Here is an 11,484-nt window from a genome sequence, read left to right on the forward strand (position 1 = left end):
AGAAATTTCGAACCCCAACCCACGCCTACAGACTTCCTCGACAGATACACCACCACCGTAACTGACCATAACCACATACTGACTACCTGGGAACGCTTCTCTACCCAGGACACCACCTCCACCATGAAATCCATACACTAGGAGCTCCCACAGACCCATGACTGCACTACATCTTCAACCACACAAACCAAAGGATCGCCCAGGAACTCACCACCAAGCTCAACACCTCTATCACCATAGCAACATTTCCTGACACCTGGAAACACCCCAAAGTCAGACCACTACTCAAAAAAAACCTCTGCCAACCCCAGCAAACTCAAAAAATACAGGCCAATCTCCCATTCCCGGTGAAGGTACTGGAAAAGATCATCAACAATTAACTCATGGAACACCTGGAGCAGAACCAGCTTCTCAACACCTCCCAATCTGGCTTCCGCAGCACTCACAGCACCTAAACTGCCCTGATCGCATCCACTGACAACATCCAAGCCCTCCTCGACCGAGGATAAATGGCAGCCTCGACCTCTTGGAAGACTTCAACAGTGTCCCCACCAGACACTGATAGAAAGACACTACCACATCGGCATCCAAGGGGACGCGTTCAGATGGATCACCTACATCCTCAACAGGTGAACTATGAGGATCCCCCCCTCCCACCTTTCACCTCCGAACCCAAGGAGATGACCTGCAGTCTCCCCAGGGCTCATCCCTCAGCCCCATGCTCTTCAATGCATATATGACCCCGAGGGCCAACATAGTCAGATTCCACGGTGTCAACATAATTTCCTATGCAGACAACACCCAACTCATCCTCTAACTCACCAACGACCCCACCACCATCATAATCAACTTCCACAGATGAATGGCAAGCATCGACAACTGGATGAAGAACAACTGCCGGCATCTGAACTCAGACAAGATGGAACAGCTGATCTTCAGCAACAGCAGCAACACATGAAACGACCCTTGTTAGCATCAGACCTAGGAACGGCACTCAATCCCTCCGACCATGCTAGAAACCTCAGAATTATCATTGACAACAAGCTCACCATGAAATCACAGATCAACACATTCTCCTTCATCTGCTTCCTCACTCTGCTCATGCTACACAAGATCTACAGGTGGCACCCACTACATATGAGACGCACTGACACAGGCCCTCATCACCAGCAGACTGGACTGTGGCAACGCCCTCTACATAGGGATCGCAGCACGCCTCCTACATAGACTTCAGACCATACAGAACGTCACAGCCAGACTCATCCTCGGCCCTCCCCGATGAACTCACATCACACCCCACCTCAGAAAACTCCACTCGCTCCCCATACAGAAGAGATGCCCATTCAAGCTGCTGACCCACGCCCACAAGGCTCTACACCAGCGAGGACTCGTCTACATTAACCACCACCTGAACATCCACAAACCAATGAGAAGATGACGCTCCACCTCCCTTTCACTTGCCCATACTCCCCGCATCAACCGAAGCAGAAGTGGGGGACGCTCCTTCTGCTCCAGCGCAGCAAAGACCTGGAACAGCCTCACCAAGCACCTCCAGACCATCACCTCTCTTCTGGAATTCCGAATGGCCTTCAAGACCTGTCTGACCTGCAAGCATCTGGATACCCCATCTGGTGATTAGCCCGTTATATAAATACTGCTTGATTGATTTACTGTCCCTTCTGCAGCCAGTCTATGTGTGAGAGAAGCTTGCACTGTCACGGTCTCTGCTGCACCTGGTCTATGTGCGAAAGAAGCCTGCACCATCAATATCCTCCTGCAGTTGGTCTGGTAGTGCCCCTGGTGCAGCCGATCTGTGTGTGGGAGAAGCTTGCACTGTCAATACCCCTGCTGCAGCCGGCCTCTGTGTGAGAGAAGCTTTTACTGTCTCTGTTGAAGCTGGTCTGTGTGTGAAAGATACTTGTAATACATATGTCCTTGATGCAGATGGGCTGTGTGTGAGAGAAGCTTGCACTGTCTCTGCCCATGCTGCAGCTGGTCCATGCATGAGAGAAGCATGCACCTTCACTGCCCCTGCTGCAGCTTGTCCATATGTGAAAGAAGTCTGCACCGTCAATGTCCCTGCTGCAGTTGATCTGTCACTGCGCCTGCTGCAGCCAATCTGTGTGTGAGAGAAGCTTGCACTGTCATGGCTAGTGCTTCTACCAGTCTCTGTGTAAGAGAAGCTTGCACTTTCATGGCTAGTGCTTCTACCAGTCTATGTGTGTGAGAGAAGCTTGCACTGTCATGGCTAGTGCTTCTACCAGTCTCTGTGTAAGAGAAGCTTGCACTTTCATGGCTAGTGCTTCTACCAGTCTATGTGTGTGAGAGAAGCTTGCACTGTCATGGCTAGTGCTTCTACCAGTCTCTGTGTAAGAGAAGCTTGCACTTTCATGGCTAGTGCTTCTACCAGTCTATGTGTGTGAGAGAAGCTTGCACTGTAATGGCTAGTGCTTCTACCAGTCTCTGTGTAAGAGAAGCTTGCACTGTCATGGCTAGTGCTTCTACCAGTCTATGTGTGTGAGAAAAGCTTGCACTGTCATGGCTAGTGCTTCTACCAGTCTCTGTGTAAGAGAAGCTTGCACTGTCATGGCTAGTGCTTCTACCAGTCTCTGTGTGTGAGAGAAGCTTGCACTGTCATGGCTAGTGCTTCTACCAGTCTCTGTGTGTGAGAGAAGCTTGCACTGTCATGGCTAGTGCTTCTACCAGTCTCTGTGTAAGAGAAGCTTGCACTGTCATGGCTAGTGCTTCTACCAGTCTCTGTGTAAGAGAGGCTTGCACTGTCATGGCTAGTGCTTCTACCAGTCTCTGTGTAAGAGAAGCTTGCACTTTCATGGCTAGTGCTTCTACCAGTCTATGTGTGTGAGAGAAGCTTGCACTTTCATGGCTAGTGCTTCTACCAGTCTATGTGTGTGAGAAAAGCTTGCACTGTCATGGCTAGTGCTTCTACCAGTCTCTGTGTAAGAGAAGCTTGCACTGTCATGGCTAGTGCTTCTACCAGTCTATGTGTGTGAGAGAAGCTTGCACTGTCATGGCTAGTGCTTCTACCAGTCTCTGTGTGTGAGAGAAGCTTGCACTGTCATGGCTAGTGCTTCTACCAGTCTCTGTGTAAGAGAAGCTTGCACTGTCATGGCTAGTGCTTCTACCAGTCTCTGTGTAAGAGAAGCTTGCACTGTCATGGCTAGTGCTTCTACCAGTCTCTGTGTAAGAGAGGCTTGCACTGTCATGGCTAGTGCTTCTACCAGTCTCTGTGTAAGAGAAGCTTGCACTTTCATGGCTAGTGCTTCTACCAGTCTCTGTGTAAGAGAAGCTTGCACTTTCATGGCTAGTGCTTCTACCAGTCTATGTGTGTGAGAAAAGCTTGCACTGTCATGGCTAGTGCTTCTACCAGTCTCTGTGTAAGAGAAGCTTGCACTGTCATGGCTAGTGCTTCTACCAGTCTCTGTGTAAGAGAAGCTTGCACTGTCATGGCTAGTGCTTCTACCAGTCTCTGTGTGTGAGAGAAGCTTGCACTGTCATGGCTAGTGCTTCTACCAGTCTCTGTGTGTGAGAGAAGCTTGCACTGTCATGGCTAGTGCTTCTACCAGTCTCTGTGTGTAAGAGAAGCTTGCACTTTCATGGCTAGTGCTTCTACCAGTCTCTGTGTGTGAGAGAAGCTTGCACTGTCATGGCTAGTGCGTCTACCAGTCTCTGTGTAAGAGAAGCTTGCACTGTCATGGCTAGTGCTTCTACCAGTCTCTGTGTGTGAGAGAAGCTTGCACTGTCATGGATAGTGCTTCTACCAGTCTCTGTGTGTGAGAGAAGCTTGCACTGTCATGGCTAGTGCTTCTACCAGTCTCTGTGTAAGAGAAGCTTGCACTGTCATGGCTAGTGCTTCCACCAGTCTCTGTGTAAGAGAAGCTTGCACTGTCATGGCTAGTGCTTCTACCAGTCTCTGTGTAAGAGAAGCTTGCACTGTCATGGCTAGTGCTTCCACCAGTCTCTGTGTAAGAGAAGCTTGCACTGTCATGGCTAGTGCTTCTACCAGTCTCTGTGTAAGAGAAGCTTGCACTGTCATTGATCCTGCTGTACTTGCTCTGTGTGTGAGAGAACTGTGCACTGTCAGTGTCCCTGCTGCTGTCTGCCTGAGTATGAGAGATGCTTGCACTGTCACTGCCCCTGCTGAATGTGATCTATGTGTAGGAGTGGTGTGTAGCGACACTGTCCTTCATTCAGCTTGTCTGCTTTGGAGACAAGCCGTCACTGTCACTTCCCATGCAGCAGCTGGCCTGTGTGTGATAAAAGCCTGCACTGTTATTCTCCCTTCTGCAGTTGGTCTCTCTGTGAGAGAAGCTTGCACAATCACTGCCCTTGCTGCAGCGGATATATGAGAGACGGGTGCACAGACGCTGTCCATGCGGCAGTTGGTCTGGGTGTGTGAGACACTTGCACTTACACTGTCCCTTGCCCAGCTAGTCTGTGTGTGAGAGACTCTTGCACTGACACTTCCATGGTGCAGCTGGTCTGCCTATGATAGAAGCTTGTACTGACAATTCCATGCTGCAGCTGGTCTGTGTGTGAGAGACGCTTGTACTGACACTACCATGCAGAAACAGGTCTGTGTGTGACAGATGCTTGCACTAACACTGTCACACTGCAGCTGGACTGTAGGTGAGAGATGCTTGCACTGGGGCACAGGACGGCACCTGCTGTGTGCCACCACTAACATGCAGTGAGGCACACCGACCCATTTGCTACAAGTCCACTTTGAAATCCTTTTGGGGAAAGGGTGGCACACTCCTAAAATCCACTGGGGCACAGCGTACCACCTGCTGCAACTTCCCATTGAAGTTTAAAGAGGCAGGAGGACAGGGGTGACTCTTAAAACAAGAAAGGTGGTACAGCCTGCCACACTGTGCCTGCCACCCTTTTACTTCACATGCAAACCCCCTCTTTTGAAACCCTTCCCGACTTCCAGGTAACCCTGGGTGGTAAACTCCGCTCCGCTCGCTGAGTTTGTGGAGTTTCTCCGCACTCCACGTTACGCAGAGCTTGCGGAGTTCCGAAAAACTCTGCCTTGTGCAGCAGAGTTTTTCTTACTTGCTCGCATTCACCAGCATCAAGTTGACAAGCATCCGGCACTGTGCAATCACCGTGAATGGCATTTTTCTACCGTACTCCACCGCTTGCAGAGCTCCGCGTAGTGCGACTGAGTTTTTCGCGTAGTGCAACTCCACGAACTCTACCCAGGGTCACTTCCAGGTGATCCCATGACCTTTTTGATTACTAGAAGCAAGGTCTATGGATGAGGGTCCCTTCTATAGTCACCTGATTCGGATGTAAAATTGCACCGTAGTTAGGTCTCGCTGAGGCAGCGCATGCGCTGCTCTGCGAGACATTTAGTAGGTGGGTTTTCAAAGTGCAACCCCACGCTTTGGCTGGCCTATCGCTCCGTTCACGCGAGCGTGCACGTGCGCAGCCGCCATCTGTCTTTCACGGGTCATCAAGTGTGTGGACGCTGCAGCTGCTTTCACTTTTGCAGCCGCGCACCCTCTCACTCCGCCTTGTCCGTGTCTAGACCGCCGCTCTCCTCATGCACTCAGCGCATCGCTCGCGGGCACACAGAAAGTGTGAGGATGCTGCAGCTGCTTTCACTTTTGCAGCCGCGCCCACGCGCTCCATCCTGTCCATGTTGAAGACCGCTGTTAAATGTTTTATTCCTCTTCTTTCCTTCAACCATGATCTTACTCCTCCTACAATCCCCCGCCTATCCTTACTGCTCTCTCCGACCTCCTCTTATTTTAGTCCTCACCCCCAGGAGCCTTGCTCTTCTTCTTCTTCTTCTTCCTAGGCTCTTCTGACGTATCTGCCTCATCCTTGTCCTCTAGTTCCAACTCTCCATTGAGGTGCCGAGGTTCTTCAAGCAGCGATTGCTGCTGTTTCACTGCCGCCATGTTCAAGAGAGAGAGCCTGGGTCTGACCGGAACACTGTGGTTCCTAAAACAACTCCATAATTCAGGGGACCCGGGTTTCGGCTCTAACATCACTCTATGATTCGTCCATCACCAGTCAAGGGAGATGCCGGGACAGCTGCAAACAACATTCCGGAGTACTAATCTATAAACATAGAAAACGGACTAGACCACTTTTTTCCACCGAGGGCTCCGTATAGAAACAAATTAAAAATACCCAATTAAATACAAATTACATCATATTTTTAACTGCAGCTTTTGAGAACCCATTTCAAAATGAGCTTTAAGTTTCCACGAATACCATTTTCGATATGACAATTACATTGGAATATAGAGGTAAAGTAGCTCAGATCGCAATAACCATTCACGTATTCTGAAGCTTTTAGCTAGTTAAAAACACATTTTCACAAACACTTTGTAAGCTCATAGTATTCTGATCTCACAAACGCATTCGGTTCACATTTTCAAAATGGCCGACAGACTGGAAGACCGTATTGTCAGGAAGGCTGGTTATTACTGTGCCTGCATAATAGATGAAAGATGTACACAAATTTAACCTCTGGACTGCTAGGGTTTATTTCAGCAAAATGTATCCATATCAAATTTGTGTATTTGTTTCCCAACATTCCAGGAATTCAGAAATGAAAAGCTGGGAGCCTTAAATATGTCGAATGAAAAGTGGGTACGAATAAACCTATGTGTTTCTGAAATGTACACCAACTACTGAGTTTAGGGACCACGATTATTTGTACACCTCTGAATGTGCGCGTACCCATATTATCTTGTGATTCAGAGAGCATTTTGCCCAAGGTGTTCTTCCTTGCACACTGGATTATATTTGGAAGCCACAAATGTAAAGAAATATAATTGTTAGTGATAAATGTTCTACTATTCTGTGGACCTAGCGCTTGCTACAAACAAGCATTGGCATATCCAATAGGTCTCGCTTTTGGGACCTTATGAGTATTTAGTTATGCAGCACAATATCCTTGGTGCAACAACACCACCTGTTGCATGGCTAAACACTTATAAGGTCCCAAAGGGGAGACCTATTGGCTATGCCAATGCTTGTTAGAACTTGGACTGCCAGTGGAAATACCAAACAGATCCACATGACAAATGTGGACCCCACGTTTTTGGCACTTCAAAGAATCGTGAAAAGCATCAGAAAGCCATGACAGCCCCCTCACTACAGCGGGGTATACAGCTCCATGTGGAAAAGAGACTGGACTTCAAAAATAAACGTTGGGAAAACAAACACCAAAATTTGGCTGCCACAAAATAATGACCTCAAAAATATGGACCTTTATTTAATTTCTAGATTCAGCCAGATTGACTTCTGACATGTTTGTGGACAAGGATAATTTAATGTTCTCATCCCAACCCTAGTATAGCTGAGTACAATTGCTTGGTAATGCAATAGGTTTCTTTTTTCAGAGTGTATTAGTTTGCTAAATACATTTTGATGTCCATGTTTTCCTGTGCTACCTTATACAAAGGCCTTCCTCTGCCCTACCCCCTGTGGCCGGCCATGGCCCACTCAGACCCAAAATTAAAGATTTTTAGCTCAATGCCAGCGCTGGAGCTGTCCGCAGTTCTGAAATTCCATAGGATATACCAGAGCCCTATGGTCGTTTAAGTGTAAATCTCTTCAGAGGAAGGCCCGAGGACTTCAAATGTAATTTACTTATTAAACACACGTACCTCAAAAAGGCTTCTTGGCGACATGAAAAGCAGTAGACCTTGGAGGTTAATGATCGATGTAAGGTGTGAAAATCAACTGCGTTATTTTATAGCTGTATAAATCTTTCCAACGCCTTCTATGCGCTAGAACTCTAAAGTTGGGCCAAGTTACTCTGAGAGCCGGGGTGGGGGCTTTAGAGACCCCAACCTTCCATCTCAGACCTAGGTGCAAACATTACATACGGGCTGACCCTCATCAGACCCTACAACTGATGGGTGCACGGAAAAACCACCCCAAAGGGAATCTCATGTGCACCTCCGAGCTAGAGAACAACTGGACGCCTGGACATATAGCGCTTCGGTCGAATTATGTTGCCGAATAAAGGAAGGGCGCCACTTTAAACAGAGTGAGCCACGCACACCTTAACTGCACCTTAATATGCTGGAGTTTTTAACTCCGAGTAAAGTTCTTGTCCCCAGGGGCCGTCACTGGAGAGCAGCAGGCGCCAGTGCTTAATTTGAGCCGGTGGGGACCGGCACGGACCTTGCCCAAACCAGTCTTCTAAATGTACTGACTCACTCATGACAAGGCCATTTGGCCATCTACTGCCATGAATACAAGAAGGGTCAAACCACATGGACACAGGGATGAGCCAAGTCATGTGGGTGCCATGACAGTACCAGGATATGCCATGTCTGGTGCCATGTGGGCAGAGGGCACCCTGCCAGCACAGAGGCCACCCTGCCAGCACAGAGGACACCCTGCCAGCACAGAGGACACCCTGCCAGCACAGAGGACACCCTGCCAGCACAGAGGACACCCTGACACCACAGAGGACACCCTGCCAGCACAGAGGGTACACTGCCAGCACAGAGGACACCCTGACAGCACAGAGGCCACCCTGCCAGCACAGAGGACACCCTGACAGCACAGAGGCCACCCTGCCAGCACAGAGGACACCCTGACAGCACAGAGGACACCCTGACACCACAGAGGACACCCTGCCAGCACAGAGGGTACACTGCCAGCACAGAGGACACCCTGACAGCACAGAGGCCACCCTGCCAGCACAGAGGCCACCCTGCCAGCACAGAGGACACCCTGACAGCACAGAGGCCACCCTGCCAGCACAGAGGACACCCTGACAGCACAGAGGACACCCTACCAGTACAGAGGGTACACTGCAAGCACAGAGGACACCCTGCCAGCACAGAGGACACCCTGACACCACAGAGGACACCCTGCCAGCACAGAGGGTACACTGCCAGCACAGAGGACACCCTGACAGCACAGAGGCCACCCTGCCAGCACAGAGGACACCCTGACAGCACAGAGGCCACCCTGCCAGCACAGAGGACACCCTGACAGCACAGAGGACACCCTGACACCACAGAGGACACCCTGCCAGCACAGAGGGTACACTGCCAGCACAGAGGACACCCTGCCAGCACAGAGGACACCCTGACAGCACAGAGGCCACCCTGCCAGCACAGAGGACACCCTGACAGCACAGAGGCCACCCTGCCAGCACAGAGGACACCCTGACAGCACAGAGGACACCCTACCAGTACAGAGGGTACACTGCAAGCACAGAGGACACCCTGCCAGCACAGAGGACACCCTGACACCACAGAGGACACCCTGCCAGCACAGAGGGTACACTGCCAGCACAGAGGACACCCTGACAGCACAGAGGCCACCCTGCCAGCACAGAGGACACCCTGACAGCACAGAGGACACCCTGACACCACAGAGGACACCCTGCCAGCACAGAGGGTACACTGCCAGCACAGAGGACACCCTGCCAGCACAGAGGACACCCTGACAGCACAGAGGCCACCCTGCCAGCACAGAGGACACCCTGACAGCACAGAGGCCACCCTGCCAGCACAGAGGACACCCTGACAGCACAGAGGGTACACTGCCAGCACAGAGGACACCCTGCCAGCACAGAGGACACCCTGACAGCACAGAGGCCACCCTGCCAGCACAGAGGACACCCTGACAGCACAGAGGACACCCTGACAGCACAGAGGACACCCTACCAGTACAGAGGGTACACTGCAAGCACAGAGGTCTCCGCACGGCCGCATCAGCTCCTCCTCTCAAAGCGGAGGTAGTATGGGGGGGGGGGGGTTATTAAACATGAAGCCAGAGGCCTAATCTGCCTTCTTTGGTTTGACGCTTTAGATTTTGGGGGTGCAGATGATTGAATTGCATCGTTTTCACAGGTGCGTTCCGCGGATTTCTGACTCTCAAGGGGGGCACTTGCATGTGACACGGCGGGGTTGGGGAGAGGTCCGGGACTGCTGCCTAAGGCCGTGCCCCACACGGTGACCGGGGTGGGCTCATAGAGTTCTCCGCCACATTAGTAACCCACCCCTGAGTATTCCGGACAGATGCCTCTGCTGTGCAGAGCTCCAGATGCCAGCTTGAATGCCACGGATAGGACCCGCAGTTCTGCTCATAAGTGGACATGTCACTTTCTATGTGTTTGAATCATTCGCGTGCATATCACATGCAGGTGGGGAATAAACAGGACCGTGACAGCGTGCTGCCGTATAAAGTGTTCGAGGGGCTGGGGTCTGGACTCGTGTCCTGGCCCACAGCCGGAATAGAGAAGGGAGGCAGACAGAGGCGGCATGTGCACACAGTCAGCGTGACGTCATTGGCGGGTGCCCCCCGCCACTCTCAGCTGCCACTGTCCACCGCCTCGTGGCACTGTACGAGAAGCACTACATCGCGTGGCTGGGGTCTGCCCCGATCATTCACTTGTTCATTCATTCATCTGAATGAGTCCCATTGAGTTGGGTAACAATGAACATCTGTTACTCAGCACTAAGATGCCCACGGGTGAACGTACAAATGCACGTTACGCTGTTCATTCGTTTTATTCACTCGAATAATTCACTCGAGCACCTGCTCTTCGTCTCCGTGGTGCGCACTTCCGGCTGATTGTGCACCGCTCACCGGCGCTTTGGAGGAGGAAACCCCACGGGCGTAAATTGGTCAGTAAGATTGGGGCGAGCGGCTCAAGGCCCAGTGGAGAGGGAGAGGAATGTGGATTTGTGCGGGCACTAAGAGAGAAACACAATATTTGGTAAAATAAAAATTTTTTGAAACTTTCAAAACGAGTGAGGGAGTGTGTGTGTGCATGTTAACACTCCAGGTGAAATCCGACAGACATCAATCGCCATACCCGACTGAAAGCCCCCGCACCACAATGATGGATAGAACATACATTTATTAGGGGGGTATCCTCCCTGTGCCCCCGAATCTACGCCCCAGGGAAATCAATACTAACAAAGCGCTTAGAAGTGGCGAAAGCAACAATGCCCCGGGACAAGTAGTGTTGGGGTAAATAGAAGAAAGGTGGTGCCAAAGAGAGGAAAAGAGGCCGCGGGGACAGAAAGAGAGAGGGGGAGAGAGTCACGGAGGGAAGAGAGTGAAAGTAGGAGGGCGAGTGTGTGATTTATCGAAACAGAGGCGGCGAGAAATGGGGAGGGGCGGAAGGGAGGGGCATGGACGGGAGAGATAGAATGGGAGGGTGTAACCAGAGGCGGTGGGAGGAGACATCGAGGACGGACTGAGGGGCGCTGCATGAGACATGTCCAGGTGGTTTGCGTCAGGCTTTGGAGACAGCCCTGAGAGGGAGGTGCAGGCGCCCCCCCCCCAGCCTCTCCTCGCCCTCCGTCCTCGTGTCTCACTCTCCATATATGCCGAGAGCAGCGTCTCTTTCTAGCTGAAGTCTCACACATCGATATACCCCACCATGTTTTTCCCTCCCAAGCGTGGGGCCCACCCTCAAGGAGTGAGCCCCCCCCCCCTCCTATGCCACCAGGAGACCCTGCG

The 11,484-nt window shown here is 51.3% G+C and overlaps 1 protein-coding gene across 7 annotated transcripts in view; it reads right to left on the reverse strand.

The window, feature by feature from the left end:
* Positions 1–11,484, reverse strand: part of PLEC (plectin) — a 624,446-nt gene that overhangs the window by 387,043 nt on the left and 225,919 nt on the right. The gene's annotated exons all lie outside the window — the stretch shown is intronic.

Source organism: Lissotriton vulgaris, chromosome 4_1, assembly GCF_964263255.1.
Source record: "Lissotriton vulgaris chromosome 4_1, aLisVul1.2, whole genome shotgun sequence".
Lineage (NCBI taxonomy): Eukaryota > Metazoa > Chordata > Amphibia > Caudata > Salamandridae > Lissotriton > Lissotriton vulgaris.